We start from the raw sequence: 21,454 nt of genomic DNA on the forward strand, positions 1-21,454 counted from the left end.
GTAGAGACATGATGTGCGGATCTGGGCATCAGTGAAAAATCTGCACCTGGTCCCTCCAATGATCTCTAATATTAATACCTTTTTACGTACCATAATCTTCAGAGCCCCTGTACAACGCAATTTATACATTGGTGATACCAGGGCAGATTTACTAATCCTGCTGCATATTTGTACAGTCTGATTTATCATAGTGGCTCATACGGGATGATAAATTTGGTGCAACTTTAGAAAGTTTAATTAAACTCTACCTATTGGTTTTGCTTTGCAGCAAAATTTTGCACCAGCTTTTTGTTTGAGTAAGCCAAGTCCATTCTCATTTAGCCACACCCACTTGAATACCAATTCCATGTTCCATGTATTAATTTCGTAGAGTCCCATCCTATCATAGCGTGCCACTATAGTATTGTTAGTTACCAAATGCTACAGCTAAAAATGAGAATGATGTAATACCTCATTTAGTCTGTGGTGGCGCTGCAGGAGAATTGAACACTTGCTGCCAAGTTCCCACACAGATTATAGCTGTAATATAGTAGTGATCAGCTTATCCATTGACAGAGAGGGATTGTCCAAAGAGGAAAATCCATTTAATGGTGTATTATGCCTTTCCTTCATTGCCTCAGTGTCCTACATAGTTAGTAGGTATTGTTGGACAATGTTAATGGCAGCCATTACAGTAACCTTAGGGCCAAGTCCTCCTTCTTTACCGTACTGTAATCTGTAGTTTCCATGGGCCACAAAGTTTAGGACTGGAGACTTGGCCAGTGAGGGGACACTGATAACTGTACTATAGTGCCGTAGATTGTGAGATGGCGTCTGGAAGGTTTGCCTATACAAGTTTCAGAGACCTGTTTGGTTTCCTCTTCAGATATCCTGTGTGACCAAGAACCTCAATGTTTTTGGAAGCTTTCCAGATTCTCTAACCACAAGTTTTATGATATCTCTGATCATCAGTAAGCCAAGCCAAATCTGTACCTAAAATCTATGGTGCCCTCCAAGAACTGATGTGTGTTACAAACTTACAACTGCTTTCGAAACAGAAGGAGTTAAATTGTTAAAGGAGATGTGACATACTTTACTATTGTAATGTTTAGGCCTGATGCTTGCCCTCTGGAATGCCTTTCTGAAACCATGGAGTCTTTTATGTCTACACAGTGAATAGCCTTGCCTTCCCAAACCTAAGAATATCTGCTCATTCTGCAGCGACCTCATGCATGTTCCAGTCGAGAGAGGTAGACTATGGAAAATTCAAGTATTTCTCAAGAAATTTTACCATGTCCTGTATCTCAGACTTTTCATCACAAACTTTGTAGTCACTTTGGAAAGAAGTTCTCCAACCATAATCAACTGGGTCATCTGAACTACAGTAGAGGTAGGAACAAATAGGTTTTCTGGGCCCAAGACTCAAGAAGTGCAGAAATTCTGTACATGTCCTATCCTTAGTGCCAGCTCCCTGAACCATCTGAACCCAACAAAATCCACCAACTCTGACTTTAGCAAGTCTACAGAGCTGCATATGACTCAACTACAGCTAGGACCATCTTCTTAAACAGCTTGGTTCTTTGACTCTGATAATGTGCCTGTAGGTGACTACAGGTGACTACTTTAGGTTCTTGTGGCTTGGATATCCAATTAGTAAAATCCATAATTTTTTGTGGGGGTTAATGAAGAAACCATTAGTTTCTTTAAAGCGGCCAAACATATTATACTCTCTTTTTAGTGGAGCTGAGCTACAAGACCAGCTCCAAGGACATGTGTGGTGGTGTTTTATCTTATATGACACTGTCCTTTTTAAGAGTCTTTTCCTGGAATGGCTACGAACAGTTCTACTTATGGTTTTATGTGTCCCTATGAGTACTTATCCACGTAGTATCATTTTTGCCCTAAATTCATAAAATTTCAATAGAGAGGGCTTAGAAAAAGAGTAGTCAAATCTATCATTGCATATCCAAAACCTCTATACACATTAGATGAACGTCCGTCTACCCAAAGATTTCAGCAGGACCACCGACAACTTAATATACATGATTTCCCCCACCAATGGCAAGTGGATTTCAAAATCATTTGTATATTGGTTTTCTTCTTCCAGAGGACCATCTTTGGTTGTTGTGTTAGGACTCCTTCACTAGGCCGAATTCATGGCAGAAAACTTGGTCCATGCAATGGCTGGATTTAATGGTCCAAACTCTGGTCAGCTGACCTAGACTAGTTCAGTTCAGCTAAGCCAGGATGGGCTGGTAGATTTGACCAATATGTAGACAGAGTTTCTTGACCTTGACTTGGCCTCGTGAAACAGCCCTTAAAGACGGGTGGTTAGTGGTGAGCACTGAGGCCAGAAGGCTAAATCTTACTGAGTGAACCAACGTGCATGGCGTCTCCTTGGCCCATATGAAAGCATTTTAATTTTCTTCCATATTTCAAAAATATACTTCCGTCAACTTGGAAATTAGGTTTTTTGTCCCAATGGAGACAAATACCTTGTACAGCACTTCTTCAAAATATGTTGGTGCCAGACCACAGGTATTAGAATGTCGACAGATCCCATGGAGATGGCTGGGAACAGCTGCTGGACATCTGATTTCTAAGGCCTCATGCACATGACACAGACTGTCGAAAACCAGGTTGCATTATTTTTGTCTGTTTTCTTGGATATGGTAATAGACTCAAGTTGAGGGATCCATGAAAAAAAGTTGCCCCATGGACTCAATACAATCATGATGAAGACAAGACATTGCATCTGTTTTTCTTGGCCATTTTATGCCATTCATGTGCATATAGCCTAAGGACAACTTAGCGCCACGTCCCGATACAGCCAGCACCAACTTTACCATTACCGGATCAGTCCACATCCTGGTATGCGCCAATAGGACCGGTGATTGTGGTGGTGACACTTCCTACTTATTCCCAAAAATAAATATTCTTCTATTTCTTCACCCTTCTCCTTTACGTATCGGCAGTAGCCAAAGTGAAATAGTGACATTTGTCTCTATGCCCTGTTTCCTAAACAAGTGTGTGGTTATGTGGAAATGTGTGACACAGACGCTTTGTTCCGTGTGACCTGCCTTTGTATCCAGTGCAGATATTCATAGCTTAAACAATACGTACATTGTTATCCCAGCCCTGCATATGTTACCGGAGGTCGCAATCTTGCACGGTTGCAGAAAAGACCAAATAAACCAGAAGATGCGTGGGCACTAACATGTAAAATACACATTGTGTGGGTCATGCACATTCCCGTTTCCTATCGTGATCAGATGTGACTGGTCTGTGGGATAATGTTTTGCATTGTGCCCATCACCTCTTATAATACGTGATTGAGGGTTCTGGAATTTGGGCCCCACCCGTTAGAATGTGTTGTAAGATGTCGCTGAATCCCGGTAATAGTTGGCTATAAAGGGACTGAAGTCTGGTTAACTGTTTCTTGACCATCCCTTTAAAGCTGAGGCATTCATCTGAAACTGCAACTCCCGGCATGTCCCTGACAGCTGCCGAGCTGCGTTTTGAAGACTACTGATCTAACTTATTATAGGTCCTATGTGACAGAGATACAAGATTATATAGTTTTATATCCCTACTGCTATGTCACTAAACCTTTATAGAAATCTCTGAAAGGCTCAACACAGGGTCATTACTAGATTTTAAAGGGATCCTATCATTGGATACCCTTTTTTTTTCTCGATAACACGTCGGAAAAGCCTTAAGAAAGGCTATTCATCTCCTACCATTAGATGTCTTCTCCACGCCACCGTTTGGTAGAAAACTGGGTTTTCTTCTGTATGTAAATGAGCACTGGGGGCGTCCCCAATGCTGCGAGAGAACTCTCCAGCGACGCCTCCATCTTCTACAGGAACACTCCTCTCTGCGCGTCTTCTTCCGTTCTGCATTTTCAATTATCTAGGCTTCGGGCTGAGCCGACTGTGCATGCCCAGGCCACTAAAAATATCCGCTTACATTGTAAGCTGTATAAGCGGTCATTTTCTTGTGGCCTGGGCATGTGCAGTCGGTTCTGCCTGAGGCCTAGATAATTGAAAACCCAGGACGGAAGAAGACACGCAGAGAGGCGGGTTCCTGAAGAAGATGGAGGTGTCGCTGGAGAGTGGTCTCGCAGCATTGGGGATGCCCCCAGTGCTGCGAGAGAACTCATTTACATACCGAAGAAAACCCTGTTTTCTACCTAACGGAGACGCGGAGAAGACATCTAATGGTAGGAGACGAATAGCCTTTCTTAAGGCTATTCCGACATGTTATCAAGAAAAAAAGGGTATCCAATGATAGGATCATTTTAAATTTGTGCAACATCTCACATTTATCTCCCTTGGGATTATCACTAAGTCTCGTATTGAGTTTATAGGGGATGCTCACTAGATCTCATATTGGCTCTACAAGGGCTGATCACTTGATCATACACTGCAACTAAAGCAGCTGCGTGAATAGATCTCCCACCGTAGCCAAAATGGAATGGGCGGTAGATCTCACCCTGGCCTCTAATGGTCTGAGGGTTAGATCACATACTAGTTTGCAGTAGGGCTGCTCACTAGATCACATACTGGTCCAAGAGCGGCGGCTTACTAGATCACACACAAGGGGGCTGATCAGTAGACACTGCACTGATTTAAATGCATTTGGGCAATAGATCTCACACTTGTCCACATTATCACTAGTTTACATGTCGGTCTGATAGTGGTTAGTCACTGGATCTCACACTGATCTGATTTAGGACAATCACTAGATCACACATGAGCTCAACAGGAAATAATTTCTTATAGTTGACACCAAAATTCTGGAAGACTTTAGCTCCTTCCCAGCCCTAACCCAAATTGGGAATACCCCCCTTCAGCATCCAACCAATGACCACAAACTGCCCATTTTTGGGTTAATTTTACCCAATTTGGGTTAATTTTACCCAATTTAATTCTGGCTAGATTTGGTACTGTCCCAACAAGGCCAAGCAGGATCTAGTGACAATATTTTCAATAAGGCTTCATCTTACTAAAACTTGCATTTCTGACCACTTAGACCCCACTAGATCACTAGTAACTGGCATTTGTGTTCTCCACTAGATCTCTGTCCATTGAGAAATGTATATTAAACGGGGCTACTTTGAGCAGTCACTATTTAAAAAAACAAAAAACGTAGGAGACCTCTAAGACCACCACCACCTATTAAGACGAAACAAGAACTACACCCTGATTTCCCCCGTGTGTCACCACCAGCTATCTTGGCCTACACGACTATGAGATCCCACACTTGTAGACTGGCATCTTGCCGACATGCACACACAAATGTAATTTGGTCACTTGCCAGGACCAACTTGCAAACAAAAACCCTTCCCGGGACAAAGCAGAGCTGAGGCGTTAGACACGTCTAATGTACAATATGTCACAAACAGTTCCTCGTAGCTTACAAAAGCCCAAGATAGGCAGATAAGGTACTGCAAGCCCTGCTACCTTGGAGACGTGTTGACAACACAATGCGGTCATAACCCAAACTGTCACTGTATAGAGGTGTCGGGAACATTCAGGTCTTCACACCGATAAAATCCTTTACACATGGCAATGTCTCCCTGACCCTTCTTTTGCAATGGAAAGGAATTTCTCTGCTTCATTTCTCAATCTCAACCTTCGTGGCTGCACAAGTGAAATGTAATTTTCGTATTGAAGGCTTCACTTTGTGTGTGGCGGCAAGAACTGACTCCGCGGACAATGCTTAGGAAACTTTTCTATTGTCCCCGATAACTCTAAACCGTTGTCTTTGAAAATGGATTCTGCCGAGCAGATAACTTATTGAATTCCACCGACCCATTGTCTATGAAGGGTCTTTTCACTGTAATGGCCAGCGACCATGACATTCGGGTCTACGACACGTGCTTGATTCAAAGTTGTATTGTCTTTTCAGCTCTTAGAACATTGGTTGAGTTATGTTTCTATTGTACCATGTTTTATATGACTGGAGGCTATCGGGTCATGGCCGATTTACATGTAGGAACATTTCACCGGCATTATATCTTTACATACTGTGATATTTTATAGATTCTAATAGTACATGAAAACCATTGTTAGGCAGGCTTCTGTGAGGCCCATCAAAGGAAATTATTCATACATATATACAGTGTTGGCCAAAAGTATTGGCACCCCTGCAATTCTATCAGATAATACTGTTTCTTCCAGAAAATGATTGCAAGCCCAAACTCTTTGGTATCAATATCTTCATTTATTTTGCTTGCAATGCAAAAACACAAAAGAGAATGAAAAAAAGTCAAATTATTGATCATTTTACCCAAAACTCCAAAAACGGGCCGGACAAAAGTATTGGCCCCCTCAGCCTAATACTTGGTAGAACAACCTTTAGACAAAATAACTGTGCACAACCGCTTCCGGTAACCATCAATGAGTTTCTTACAATGCTCTGCTGGAATTTTAGACCATTCTTCTTTGGCAAACTGCTCCAGGTCCCTGAGATGTGAAGGGGGCCTTCTCCAAACTGCCATCAAGAGATCTCTCCACAGGTGTTCTATGGGATTCAGGTCTGGACTCATTGCTGGCCACTTTACAAGTCTCCAGTGCTTTCTCTCAAACCATTTTCTAGTGCTTTTTGAAGTGTGTTTTGGGTCATTGTCCTGCTGGAAGACCCATGACCCCTGAGGGAGACCCAGCTTTCTCACACTGGGCCCTACATTATGCTGCACAATGTGTTGGTAGTCTTCAGACTTCATAATGCCATGCACACGGTCAAGCAGTCCAGTGCCAGAGGCAGCAAAGCAACCCCAAAACATCAGGGAACCTCTGCTATGTTTGAATGTAGGGACCGTGTTCTTTTCTTTGAAGGCCTCTTTTTTTTCCTGTAAACTCTATGTTGATGCCTTTTCCCTAAAAGCTCCACTTTTGTCTCATCTGACCAGAGAACATTCTTCCAAAACGTTTTTGGCTTTCTCAGGTAAGTTTCGGCAAACTCCAGCCTGGCTTTTTTATGTCTCTGGGTAAGAAGTGGGGTCTTCCTGGGTATCCTACCATACAGTCCCTTTTCATTCAGACGCCGACGGATAGTACGTGGTGACACTGTTGTACCCTCGGACTGCAGGGCAGCTTGAATTTGTTTGGATGTTAGTCGAGATTCTTTAGCCACCATCCGCACAATCTTGCGTTGAAATCTCTCGGCAATTTTTCTTTTCCGTCCACATCTAGGGAGGTTAGCCACAGTGCCATGGGCTTTAAACTTCTTAATGACACTACGCACGGTAGACACAGGAACAAGATTGCTCATGCTTCCTCACAATTTTGCTTCTCAAGTCCTCAGACAGTTCTTTGTTCTTCTTTCTTTTCTCCATGCTCAATGTGGTACACACAAGGACAAAGGAAAGAGGTTGAGTCAACTTTAATCCATTTCAACTGGCTGCAAGTGTGATTTAGTTATTGCCACCACCTGTTAGGTGCCTCAGGTAAGTAACAGGTGCTGTTAATTACACAAATTAGAGAAGTATCACATGATTTTTCAAACAGTGCCAATACTTTTGTCCACCCCCTTTTTATATTTGCTGTAGAATTATATCCAATTTGGCTTTTTGACAATTCTTTTTGTGGTTTTCCATTGAAGACAAATTAAATGAAGATGATAATACCAAAGAATTAGTGATTGCAATCATTTTCTGGAAGAAAATGAGTATTATCTGACAGAATTGCGGGGGTGCGAACACTGTAAGGGTTATACGTTCTTTGGTACTACACTAGCTTGGGCCTTTTCCACACGGGCAAATAAGGCCATTTAACACTTGACTCAATGCAAAAGTTTCGTGAGTGGCTCCACCACCGTCACTTCCATATTTATACTTCATATTTTCTAGAGAACACAACGATGGACAAGTGAGGTGACTCGCAGATTTTTTAGCCCTGTCCTTTGTCTCTTTTGGATGCCACCCTTCCCTTCCATGTCCTGGCATTGTAAAGTGCTCTTCAATAGGTAACACATTGTGATGAAGCCTTATATCTCTTTAGTGTCCCCGATATAAGTGCCTTCAGTGGCCCCCACATATTATGTTTCCTCAGAAAAATCTGGACCTTGTATAGTCCGCATTTCCTGGACGGAACGGCTCCTTGTAGTGATCTAGGATGCTCCGATTCCCTGACTCCCTGGAGATCTACGGTCTGGTCTGGTAATATATATAGAGCAGTGGGCAGGTAAGAACTCCTACCACGTTCCGTTTTTTCAGACTGTATTTGTCCATGTGCAGGAAGCTTGTCGGTACCTTTGCACATACCAGAGTTGCTGCAGAGTTTCAATACAGATTTGCAGATTCAAGTCTCATCCATATGTAGCAAAAACTGACTGTGCGACCTGCATTGCAGATTTCTAAGTCTACAGCATGTCAGATTTTTTGCAGACTGTCCCCATTGAATTCAATGGGGATTAAGAAATTTACAAGCATTTCCTGTAAATTCCATGTTGTTGTGGATTTTGGGGCAGATCTGCGACAAAATTTTCAAGTCCAAAAAATACCCAAAACGTTATATTCAGCACTTTGCTGCTCCTATGGCGGTGCTTCCATGATTTCCCGCTGGTTTCTGCCTCCATTGATGTCGTATTGACGTGGCCACACGTCATCGCTTGGAGATCGTGTGCACAGAGACCGGGGGCTAGGTTTAAGGATAACACTGCTGAGCCATCATTACATGTACTACTGACAATAGATGATGTCGCGGCTTATTCCCTTCAGTGCCGAACACTCTCCTATAGAATGAGTTGGCCCCAGACTATTGCTGCCCATGGTCATGCCTATGCTGCAAAGCATGTCCCTAAATGCTGTTTAAAGAGCAGAGAAGAAGCTCAAGCAAGATGGCCGACCCAATAATCAAGGACAGAAAATAGAATTGGTAACCTCTCCATTCATGATGGATATGCCATAAATGTCTAAGATCATCAAACCCCTTTAAGGAACATTGCAGTCAAAACTGATAGAAATGCTAATGGTCGTGTACTTGTTGTTCATTGTATAACGGAGCTTTCACATGACATAATAATGGTGAGATTATATTTAGCCGGGCACAGAAAGTTCTTCCCAATCAAAGTGTAATCTAATTATTAGGGCATGGGAATAACATGACACCAAGCCAATGCTGCCGTCTACATATAGGTTTGTCAAAGGGTATGCTCACATAATGGAAAGAAAGAAGAATTCAAGGCAGACTTCCACCTCAAATTCCTCTGCAGTTTCTGTCTTTCCGCAGCTTTCACTTGCTGATGGGGGCCGATAAGCGGAGTGGCTCCCGCTGAGGGTTCTTCATCTGAATCTGCGGCAAGAACAAGCATCGTCCTGCTTCCATCTCTGCTTGAATACAGTGAGAGGAAAAATTGGGGTAGAATTTTGCTTTGAATCAAGAATTTGCCACAAAATCCGCACCAAGTTCCACTGTGTGAACATACCCTAAGGGTCTACATCATTGATTTAGGAACTCAATGAAGCGAACATTGAAGCTCCATTCTGCATGTTCAGTATCGGTTCTCAATTTTGTATTAATAGTTTAGGCTATGGGAAGAATATGCAAATCTGTCTTCCATGATGTAATTAGGAAGTCAGCTGCTCCCTCAGTGTTGCAAACCAATAGAGGGCGCTCACTGGAATGTGCAAGCCTGTCTTCCCTGATGTAGTTAGGAAGACAGAACTCCAGTGAAATAACCCAATAAAGGCTGCTCCCTTTCGCATCATGCTCGACCTTCCAAGAGGCCTTTGTTTTGCAATGACGCTGGGATTATTACCAGGTATAGTCTCTCAATCAAGGACGGCCGTTAACATTCCAGTGAGCGCCCTCTATTGGTTTGCAACACTGAGGCAGCAGCTGACTTCCTAATTACATCATGGAAGACAGATTTGCATATGCTTCCCATGGTCCTTTGCGAAGTGGAGTGCTAAAGGCTTAATAAGTCTCCACACACCTATATGGTGGTCTCTGCCTAAGGAGTGACAATACCCCCTTAATCCTAGTTTAGGCTAGTGACATTATCGTCCCAAAAGAGGTTCGGAAGAGGATCATCTGCCTGTGCTCCATGGTTCCATTGTTGGCATCCCCATCTGCCAAGGCTTCAAAGAGCTCCTATCATATCAAAAACTTTTGATGTGTCATAGTGATATGTCAGAAGATTTGGTTCTTAGAATTCCAGTTGTTGAGACCTCCATTAGAAATTAAGGGGCACAAAGTTCAGCCCCTTCATTTTAGTAATTACTAAATGTCTCAGGACCAAAACCCCCACTGGTAAGAACTTCTGACTCCTCAGTCCTTACCCCGGCATTAATGTTCCCTTTCCCTCCTTTGCCACCATTCACCAGGCAGAAGTGGAGAGGCTCATGTGACCATTGAGACCAATTGATGGTGTTAGCGATCACTAATAAACAAATGGGTGATGTCACTAGCAACTGCTGAGGCCAGTGGTTGATCTCCGTGGTCATGTGAGCCTGGCCTGGCAACTCCTAACATTGGAAGAGAAGGGGATGTGGCCTGCACAACAGTCATAAAGGGTTGTTGAAGATGTCATTCAATAATGTCTTATTGATATAATAGGGTATAACTCTTCGGACTTACCCTGTCTGTCTATATATCTTTGTGTGCTGTGTGCAGAATCTCCTGTGTGTTTCTATGAATTGTAAGGGCAAGTTCACACGGAGTTCCGCGTGTACTCATTCCGTTGCAGCTGCTGCGACAGGATGCCGGTGCAGTGCACAGACATCCCATTGCGGCATTCCGCTCCGGATTAGGCCCAAATTAATGGGCGTAGTCCGGAGGGTGATGTCGCGAGGTGGATGCCACGGCTGAATCAGCCGTGGAATCCATCTGAAGAAAGGGCAGCTCGCTTTTTTCTGCTAGCGGGAACAAACGACTTGTGGAAAAAAGAAATGACTGGCTCCCATTGATTTCGGATTCCGTGTCAAAATCCTGACCATTTTGCTCTGTGTGAATTAGCCCAAACTTTACCCTACTCTCCCTCCCTCCTGCTTGTGAGAACTGACAGAGAGAAACCTATCTCAGTTAGGAGGCCGGGGAGACAGGCTGAAGCTGCATCACAGAGGATTCTCCTTTAATTGTATAACAAATGGCAGTAAATCAGTAGATGGACCTTCAAAGACGTTTTACAGGAATCAGGTGAATTTTTGTAGAAGACATAAAGACTTGAAGGAAAGAATGACCTGGCTTGCACTTACTATCACATTGTAATCGGAGGTCCAGCCTTCGGGGTCACAGGGCTAACTTGTGGATGTTTCTTGCCCAGTAGTTCTGTCAGCAACTAAGTATGCAAATGACTGAATCACTGCTCCATTGAAATAAATGGGACTCTTTAAAGTAGATTGGGTAATCCAGTACACCGCTGCACAGGGCAAACCTATAAAGAACTACAGTACTACAGCAAGATGTACATGAGGCAGGTGCAGATGAACCCAGGCCCAGGAGTCTTTGGGGGACAAAATGTATTGGAGTGGGTATAGGGGGTCACAGTTTTTGCAACTCTGACTGGGCCCACAAGACGAGGCTCCACAGGTCACCTTCACCATTCTAGGATTGGATAAACTTCTCTGATCTTGTTTTTGATTTCCCCTGCCCTCTGGTGCACTGGAGGGAGATTTATGATACACAGCCTTCCACTTTCAGAAAGGAAATAAAAGTAACGTTTTAATGCTAAGAGGAGTATTTGTTCAGTATATAGTTGAGGAGAGATGATATGGGACAAAATGGTGCACCATTACTATGTGGGGGGCACAGACAGGGAATGGAAGCTTGGGCACAGACATGTTGTGAACAAGTCATTATGGCAGTCTGGGCCCAGGTAGAGAAGGAATGTGAAATGTAAATGCTGCTAAAATGTATAGATGGGACCTGCTGATGCCTTTTAGGAGAAGTTGTGCAGGTGGGTCCAAGCTGAGCTTTTTCACCAAGGTCCTTAGTTACGCCCCTGACTGCACACCCTTCAATCTGAATCCTCTTTCCAAAGTCCGATTCAAAGTCCTGATGATAGCCCATTATTTACTATAGGGGGAATGCCCCTTTAATAAAATAAAGCCACTTACCCATAGCAATGTATTAAACAATTGTTTCACATGCATATGTAAACATGATGGTTGCCGGCCACACATCCCCCTTGGCCAGACCAATCTGCATGACCTATTTAGAACATGCCCTAGTTAACCAAGTTTATTGGATGTGTGTGTAACACAACAAGCTGTGTGATCTATCACATGTCCCATTGTGCACGTACTGTGTATGTTGTCACTAAACTAGCCAAACCACAAGCATCATTAACTTAATCCGCACCTCGCCTCTCTTCATAAGATCAATATTTGCCCAAGGTCATTCTCCTGTATGTCTACTATCACATACATAAAGAGGTAGCAGAGCTGATTTTTTTTTTTTTTTTGTACGGTATTCTAAAACAGACCTATTTTGTTTGTGCAACAGCGCCACACATGTCCTTAGGATGTGTCTGGTATTGCAGCTCATCCTCAATCAAGTGATTTGAGTTGCAGTTCCAGACCCAGCCCTTGCCTAAGCGTGGCGCTGTCTTTGGAAAGTAAAGCGGAATCTTTTTTTTTTTTTTTTTCTCTTACAATAACCATTAACAAAATGAAGCCTTTGGAAAATATATCAGACCAATTTATATCTGTTGCATCTGTATAGCGGTAAATCAACGTGTGAGTTAAAGGCTTTGCATGTAGTTATGATTCTTCTGTTTTTATGTTTTTTGTTGTGTTTTTTTTTTTTTTTTTTTTTTTTTTTTTCTTCAGGGTCTACAATAGCTGCCACCACTAGGGGACAGTTTACAAGTGACAAAGACCAGCAAGGCTCAGGGTACATTTTGACAGCATTAAGACTCTGGTCAGTGTTCTTCATGGTGTGTCCATGCTGGTCTGGTTTTAAAGTACTATGTAGTATTAAATGAATGGGGAATTCACAGCATGGCAGAGTATTTCAGGAGAATTTCAAGTTGATTTAATTAAGTAACAATCTAATTTTCTGATCATGTCTGCAAATAGTTTCACAAGGAAATGAAACTTTAGAGAAATTTCTGTCTAAAACTATAGGAAGTGGTGATGGGGAAGAGGTGTGCGTGAATCTGGAGAGGTTGTAGACTACCTTTTTACAATTCCCAACATCACATTCAAAAAATTGTACCTTTTCTTAAAGGGGTTGTCCTACCATTAAGTATCATATTTCTTATCTAGATCATAGAAGATGAATATTTTCCATGAAAGAAACTGAAGCAGAGTTACGTTTACTTGCTTAGTATGGCACCACCTGGTGTTCAAAATGCATAGCAACATGCGGATCCACCTGCTGAGCGGAGGATTGGTGGACACACATGTCCAGTCACTCTCCCTACCCATAGGCCATGTTGGATTATGTTCCCATGGCATGGATCTGGCAATCTGTGGCACAAGTCTGAAGTTCTCTGATCTCTGCCGCAGGTTAGCCACCGAATTTTCTTCAATGGAACTATTTTATGGCTTTTCTTGTAGAATTTACGTTAGCCATACACATGCTGTGGATTTTAACAACTACAGCACCTTAAAGGGCTTTTCCAAGCTTGATGACCTATTCTTAGGATTCGACTGGCAGGTCCAAAACCCGAGACCCTGACAGTTGTCCTGCAGCAGACCAATCAAATGTGGCCTTAAATTTAGACACCCCCTTTTGGGACATGACGTGCCCCCTTTTTGAGCGTCACACCACTTTTTATGTTAGGAGGACATCTTAAGATGCTGGTCATTCCCCTTTTTTGAGAAGTTACCAGCACATAACATGCCAACATAATGTATTAATTCACAGAGAACTCTGGATGTGGGAGCATTCAGGCAGACCAGGGAGACCTGCCTGCTCTTCTAGAAGTCCATGAGGGCACCCCTGTTTTTAGGAGCCTCCTGGACATCTTGAGAGATTTGCCCAGTCTTTTGATAGTCCCCAGAGGTTTCCCAAAACAGCGATGATCTCTTGCTGTCCCCACAGATTTGCCAAGTCTTCCAGGAGTTCAGGCGCTCACCACTGTTCTAGAGGAGCATCCGGGACATCCTGATAGGTTTGGCCAGTCTCTTAGCAGACCAAGAAGGTCACTTCTTATCCGAAGCCTCCTGGACGTCCCAGAAGATTGGCTCAGTCTGCCTAGAGTCTGGAAGTTCATGCCTGTTTTTGAGAACCTCCTGGTCATCTTGGGAGATCTGGCCAGGATTACAGTAGTCATTACTGGGTTTTTTTCAGAAGCTTCATGGACATCCCAGTAGATTCTCCCAGTCTTCCAGGAAACTGCTAGGTCACATCTGTTTTTGGGAGCCTCTTGGGTGTCCTAGGAGTTTTTCCCAAGTCTTACAGGAGTCCAGTTCTTAACCCCTGTTTTCAGGAGCTTTCCAGACATCCTATGAGATTTGCCCTGTCTTCCAGGTGGTCACCCCTGTTTTTGGGCATGGCAGCGTTGGATAACGCAGCTGCCATGAAAACTACCTTACCCTGACCACACGCACGGCTGTCTGAATTTGCCCTTAATAGACTGCAGGTCACGTAGAGACCATGAAAACAGATTAAGAGCCCACTCAAATCCAGACTCTCTATCTGGACATGTCTGGTCTACACCGATTACAGCCGCCATTGATTATCCAATGCCTGGTCAAGCACAACCCGCTGTGCTGCCTGATCTCCGCTTGCATAGCCCCGGGGCAGCTCCAGGTTCCAGTTTCTTCGCTGTACCTAGATAAAGACCTCTGGCGGGGATCTCCTAAGTACTCGGACATCATCCCATCCAGATGTGATCCCTATAAAGCTCAGGCCCCCATGTCTGTCTAGGCTCAGGCAGTAAGCAGTAAGCAATGCTTACACATCCCCTGCCTCCGGCTACCAGTAGTCTATGCAGTAATTGAAAAGTAAAGGCAATTGAATTACAGTACAGGGCTCCAGTCCAACAAAATTCACTTTCTTTTTTTTTTTTTTTCCCAGTCTACATTCATTGCATCAAGCTCGGCAGGGCTCCTGATCTCCTCATGTGTGTTAATGCTGACTCACAGACTAACTTGCACAAGACAGAGGGAGAAAACACACACACGCAGACTGTTCCTCCATACTAGGTAATGACTGAGCCCAGCCAAGGAACTGCACCGCATGTCTTGTAAGATCCTCTACGGCTTTGTACTTTTATTGGGGAGGGGAGGGTGGTGATTTCTGGGGGTCTTGGACTGGCTGCCGGCCTTCTCTTTCTCAGTAGCAGCTACCGGGTTGTGGCAGAAGCTGTGTAGCGTTCGGCATGGCAGGGAGCTCTGCTGCTGGGCAGGCTGAGGCATTATATTGCAGTTCGGCTTAGTTTTGTGCCCCCCTGTCCGGACCGCTTTGTGATGCATAGACGGGTCATGATGGGAATATTAACTCTTTGTATTCCACGCTTCATCTTTCAGCCTTGATGGTCGTTTAACTCTTCTCTTGCCAAAGCATCCTTAAACTTGGTGGCTGGTATTATTAAACATATGCCACACTTATGTACAGTGCCTGACCTGGTACTAATACCCCCGTCATATGATGTTTTTTTCTGAAGTGGTACAATATGGCGATGAAGTTTGCATACTCCGTGTACTCTCTATACTCTGTATATTGACTGCCAGTGTCTGTGCCAGCCATATGCTGTCTGTTTGGTATCTGCATGTTGTGTACCCAGCTGCTGTGCAGAAGAGGTGGGGGGGTGACGGTGTATAATAAGGCCCTTGTGAAAGTGGTAAGCAGGGACAAGAGGCTTTTCTGATGCTGAGATCAGTACCGCAGGGCACAGGCGTAGCTGGAGCTGACTTGTCACTCAGTAACTTTGATTGACACTTGTACTTCCTCCAAGAGCTCCGCAGCAGCTGTGGCGGCGGTGGGTCTCCACCAGCTTGTCTGCAGCAGGAATGGAGGCGGTCGGTGTCGTCTCGTATAAGCGTGAGGGCAAATGATAGCCTGATGTCTAATTGATTTGCCTCCCAGCCAAGTCACTGCCAGTCTGACACTGTTCTTGCTGATCCTCGCACATTTTGAGTTTGGTGAAAACAGCACCCCCCGTGTTTGATAAGACGGGTGAGAGGGGGAGAGAACTTGTTAGTATGGCAGAGCACATCCCTGCATTGTCACCCAGACTGCTACATGTCTGAGTGCTGGATTAGTATACGCCATGTGCTACATTATCACTAGTGTCCTGTACAGACTGCAGCGGCCCCCGTGTACTGCAGTGATACATTGCCTGCGTGGATGCCAATGTACTGTACTATGTCAGCACATACTGCAGTGTGCCAGGCTAGGACGCCATATACTGTACAGTCACTGGGTATGGGGCAGTACATATGCTTCAGTGTATGGTGGGATATTATACTGGCATAAAAACAGGTTACGTATCACTGCAGTACATGGGAGAGAATATTCCTCATTGTAGTACACATGATGTCATTGTGTGGCATACTGTACCTATATGGTATATATTGGATGTGATACTACATAGTATATACTAGATTGTATAGTGACACATGTATGACAGTGTATACCAGATGTTCTCGTGCCTGCATTTTGCAGTGGTTACATGTATCCTCTTTACGTATACTATACCATACTATATAACTAATATATATATATATATATATATATATATATATATATATATACACACACACACACACGTAACGTCAGCATAGTATATGGGGACATGATATAGCACATGTACTTCTATATGTCCAATCTACAGTATATGGTTGCATAGTATATCACTGGTATTTTCCAGTACATGGGGGCAATATTGCACATGTATATGCTGGCATACAATCATGCTTGTATATTGCAGTATCTTACAATATATGGGCACATAAAATAACATGTATATATGTTCAGACAACAATATATGCTTCCATGGTATAGTCAGTATATTAAAGTATGTGGTAGCATATGATAATGTTGTATTATAACGTATATGTGGGCATGATATAGTCTTATTTGCCAGTATCCTACAGTACATGTCGGTATATGATGGTGCCATTATATGCCAGCATCATCAGACTGTAGACGTTGATATAATGTTTGAATATGCCGGTATACTACAGTATATAGGTGTATAAAATAACATGCATACAGTATATTGTGACACGGTATTGAACATTATCCTAAAGCATATAGTCATATAAAATGACACATGTACAGTATATTATGGCACAGTATAGTATTTGTATAGATCAGTAACCTACAGTATAGAGGCATATAAAATAAGTACAGTATATTGTGGCACAGTATAGTATGGGTATATATCAGTAACCTACAGTATATGGTGGCATTATTTCTTGTTAGTATATTCCAATATCCTACAGTATTTTCCAGTATGGTATTGTCTTAGTATACGTTAGGATCTTACAGTATATGGATAAAGTAAATAACGTGTGTGTGTGTGTGTGTGTGTGTGTGTATATATATAGCATATTATAATATGAGAGTATGCCAGTATCTAACAGTATATGGTGACGTAGTGCAGCATATATGTTGGATACTGCTATACATCTATACTATACTATACTACCACGTACTGTAATGTGAGTATATACTGTAGGATACTGAATATGTATATGGCCTATTGTGTGACAAGTTAATGTAAAATACTGTCCTATATACCAACACTATGACACCATATACTGCAGCTTAATCATACATATATACCATACACTGCTATAATGTGGAATCTGATCTTTACATCCTTCTATATAAGCTGGTTCCCCATGTACTGAAGTGATCTACGCCAGGATGTTATATCATACCATTCTATATATAATGTGACCATATCATGTGCTATATGTATCCCTGTATATCTTACTGTGTTTCTATTTATATAGCTTGTGACTATATATGTATGAAGGTATATTACATTGGGTCTCTATAGGTAGCCGTGTGTGGCTATCCTATAACCATATTTTTAGGATTTGCTCCACGGCTCAGCACTATTTTAGTACAGTAATACGTAATATACGTTCGCCGCAGGCTGGTAATATCGCCATCTTTTATACTTTACCTCCTATTATGTGCTACAAAATAAACTGAGAGAACAGGATTATATGACAGCGCAGAATTAAAATATATATGGTTTATTTTTACCCAATAGATAGTGCCCCGTACTGCTGCAGGTTGGCACTCCTTGTACCTGTCCGCTCCTATTATATCTACTGCTATATACTGCAGTGTCGGGTACTTGGAAACTTCTCAATGTGCTGCAGTATGGAGAGGACAAATAATAGCATTTAACCCTTCATTCATTCAGTAACATTGCCACCTATGACCTCTGCCATCATAATAATACCACTTATGTTCTGTGCCCTCATAATGTTACCTATGACCTCTGCTCTCTTAATAATACCACCTATGTTCTGTGCCCTCATAATGCCACCTATGACTTGTGCCACCATAATATTGTCAGCTATGACCTATGCCCTCATAATGCCATCTATGTGTCATATGTGCTATGACCTATGCCCTCATATCAATTTCACCTATGACCTATGACCTCATAACAATACCACCTATGCCCTCATAACAATGCCACCTATGACCTATGCCCTCATAACAATACCACCTATGTCATCATATCAATTTCACCTATGACCTGTGCCCTCATAACAATACCACCTATGACTTGTGCCCCCATAATATTGTCAGCTGTGACCTATGACTTGTACCATCATAATGTTGTCAGCTATGACCTATGCCCTCATAATACCACCTATGACCTCATAACAATGACACTATGACCTGTGTCCTCATAACAATACCACCTATGACTTGTGCCTCCATAATATTGTTAGCTATGACCTATGCCCTCTTAATACCATCTATGCCCTCATAATGCCACCTATGACCTGTACCCTCATAACAGTACCACCTATGCCTTCATAATCTTGTCATTTATAACCTCATAACATTGCTAGCTATGACCTGTGCCCTCATAATAATGTCAGACATGATCTAATCTCCTATAACTTTTCCAGCCATGGTCTATGCTTCTGTGATGTTGCCAACATTTGGTCTGTGCCCTCATAACATTGACAGTCATGATCTGTGCCCTCAAAATGTTGCCAGTCATGATTTGTGCCCCCCATAGCACTTCCTGCCATGATCTGTGCCCCGTCATGTTTCCCGACATGGTCTGTTTTCCCATAACATTGTCAGCCGTATTCTGGTCCCCGTTATGTTACCCATGACCTGTGCCTCTATAATGCTGCCAGCCGTGGTCTGTGTACTCATAATACCAGACCACCACAAACCTTCCAGCTGCAGTAACTAGTGCAGACCCCAGTGACCCCATAATGTAGCCAGCCATAGACCATATCAAGCAGCCTATGAATGAATGTGACTGCCTCAGCTGTCATACAATGGTCACACTAAGTGCTACTTCCACCCTTCCTGCCAGTGCCCTCTGCTGGTTACATACGGTAGAGGTCTAATATGTTCATACGCCCAGAGCTATTGGATAAATGTAGACACTACTAAATAATAAGTTCAGCTCTGCTACATCTCATGCACTACTTGTCAGCAGCTGACAGAGCAGCTCCCCCTAGAGGATAAACTCTTCCGGTAAATATACAGCTTTGGTTCGTCGTTTCCCGTTGCTAAAAAGTGATGCTACATAAAGATCTGTATCTGGGAAAGTTGGGTGATGAACAATATGGCTGTTGTTACTCTCCTGACATGTCCATTGTAGTAAATATAAAAGTAAATCATTCTGGGGTATCTTTACTTCTAACTCTACAACGTGCGGTTCCTCTGTCATTCCTCCCTGGAAATATATGAATAAATTGACAAATGGGTGCTACTGTTTCCCTCTCCAAAGGGGTGTTACCTTACAGAGTATAACACAGATTGGACAATGTCATAGTGTATAAGGACACGTCCCAACTGATAACACACACTTGTCAATTTATTCCGAAATTTCCAGGAAGAATAACAGAAGGACGACACAACACAGAGTTATAAGAAAGGTGTCAGGGAGACAGACATGTTAAGAGAGTATCAATAGTATCAATTCTGCCTATGGCTATGATATGGCGGCCATATTGTTGTCACCCAGCTTTACCAAAACCAGAATCTTTTCTGTTGCATCTTATTGACTCAAGGACTTGTATATACTGTAGATTTTTCTAATACCTTTGTCAGCCCTGGTATTGGCTGGCGCCGTCATAATCTGCTCTTAACCTGCGACCATGCCCACGTATTTTGTAATGACCGATTAGATGCCCCCTTCCTGTCTACAAGCAGGGAAGCCAGTGAGCATTTAGTGCATTATTGGGATAATCTTTGCCCTGTGCAGCTGTGCCTTGTGTGAATGCTGATGAGAGGATTACAGCTCCGGCAGCGGCGGAGTACCTAATAGAAGCCGTACAATATTGACTAAATGCACTGAAAATATGGATGGGTTTACCATGAAATATATCCTATAAATATAGGAAGTGGTGAGGTCACAGGTCAGTGTAATAATATAGGATTATTTGGCTATTAACTCTACTGTCGTGTAACAATTTTATTAAAGGGGTTGTCTTATCACAGCAACCCATTTAAATGAGTGGCGGAGCGGTTCTGACTATTGATACCACTAAAAAGCCAATTTTTCTAGGTAGAAATGAGGCTGTTTGTTCATTTCCCGCACAGCATCCACTACTGGAGAAAAGTGGCATTAGCAGCTTAAAGGGGACCTTTTACCAATCCTTACACTTTGCATCCATCTTTAGGCTTTGCATCACTAACTTGGACACAGTTGGAATTTTTTCTCTAGCTCTTACTATTCCTGAGCAGTCAGTGCTGTCATTTCAGTTAAATAGGTGGGCGGTCCCAGACTACCTGCTCCAGTTAAGGACCGCCCACATGAAAACAGATGACATCATTGTGTTGAAATTAATTACACTGATTGCTTGGGAATGGTGGAGGGTAGAGAAAAAATTCCAACTGCGCCAGAATCAGTGGAGGGCACCTATTGGCTCGGTCTAAATGATAGTAGTGAAGGCAGAGCAGGAGCCACCAGTGGATTACATTCATTACATGGAAAGGGGCATTCTGGGCCTGTAATATTAATGACTTCTCCTTAAGATAGTTCATAAATATCAGATTGGTGGAGGTCTAACAATCAGACCCCATTGACTGCAGTATTCAGGTGAGTGTTGTGTCCTCTTCACTGTATACCAAGCACAGCACCATACTTTGTGTAATGGCCATGCTTCGTATTGCTTCTCAACTTCTTCACTTGAATGGCTGTGGCCTGTAAAACGGAAGCAGTGCTATTGGAGAAGGGTAGATATTGGAGTCGGGAGTCAGAGAGGGGTAGATATCGGAGAAGGTAAGGTATTGTAGTCAGAGAGGGGTAGATATTGGAATCGGAGAGGGGTAGATATTGGAGAAGGTAAGATATCAGAGTCAGAGAGGGGTAGATATTGGAGAATGTTAGATATCGGAGAGGGGTAGAT

General features: G+C 42.9%; 1 protein-coding gene across 7 annotated transcripts in view; it reads left to right on the top strand.

Annotated features, from left to right (window-relative positions):
- NACC2 (NACC family member 2) overlaps positions 1–21,454 on the top strand; it is a 109,028-nt gene that overhangs the window by 44,684 nt on the left and 42,890 nt on the right. For 3 of the 7 annotated variants that reach the window (XM_075259509.1, XM_075259514.1, XM_075259512.1), the window contains exon 1: positions 14,969–15,082. The exons of 3 other annotated variants lie outside the window; for them this stretch is intronic. The gene's annotated coding sequence lies outside the window, so the exon portion shown is untranslated. Of the gene's footprint in view, positions 1–14,968; positions 15,124–21,454 lie in introns of those variants that run through there. One more of the 7 variants, XM_075259516.1, reaches the window with a different exon arrangement.

The sequence above is a fragment of the Leptodactylus fuscus genome, chromosome 11 (assembly GCF_031893055.1).
Source record: "Leptodactylus fuscus isolate aLepFus1 chromosome 11, aLepFus1.hap2, whole genome shotgun sequence".
Taxonomy (NCBI): Eukaryota; Metazoa; Chordata; class Amphibia; order Anura; family Leptodactylidae; genus Leptodactylus; species Leptodactylus fuscus.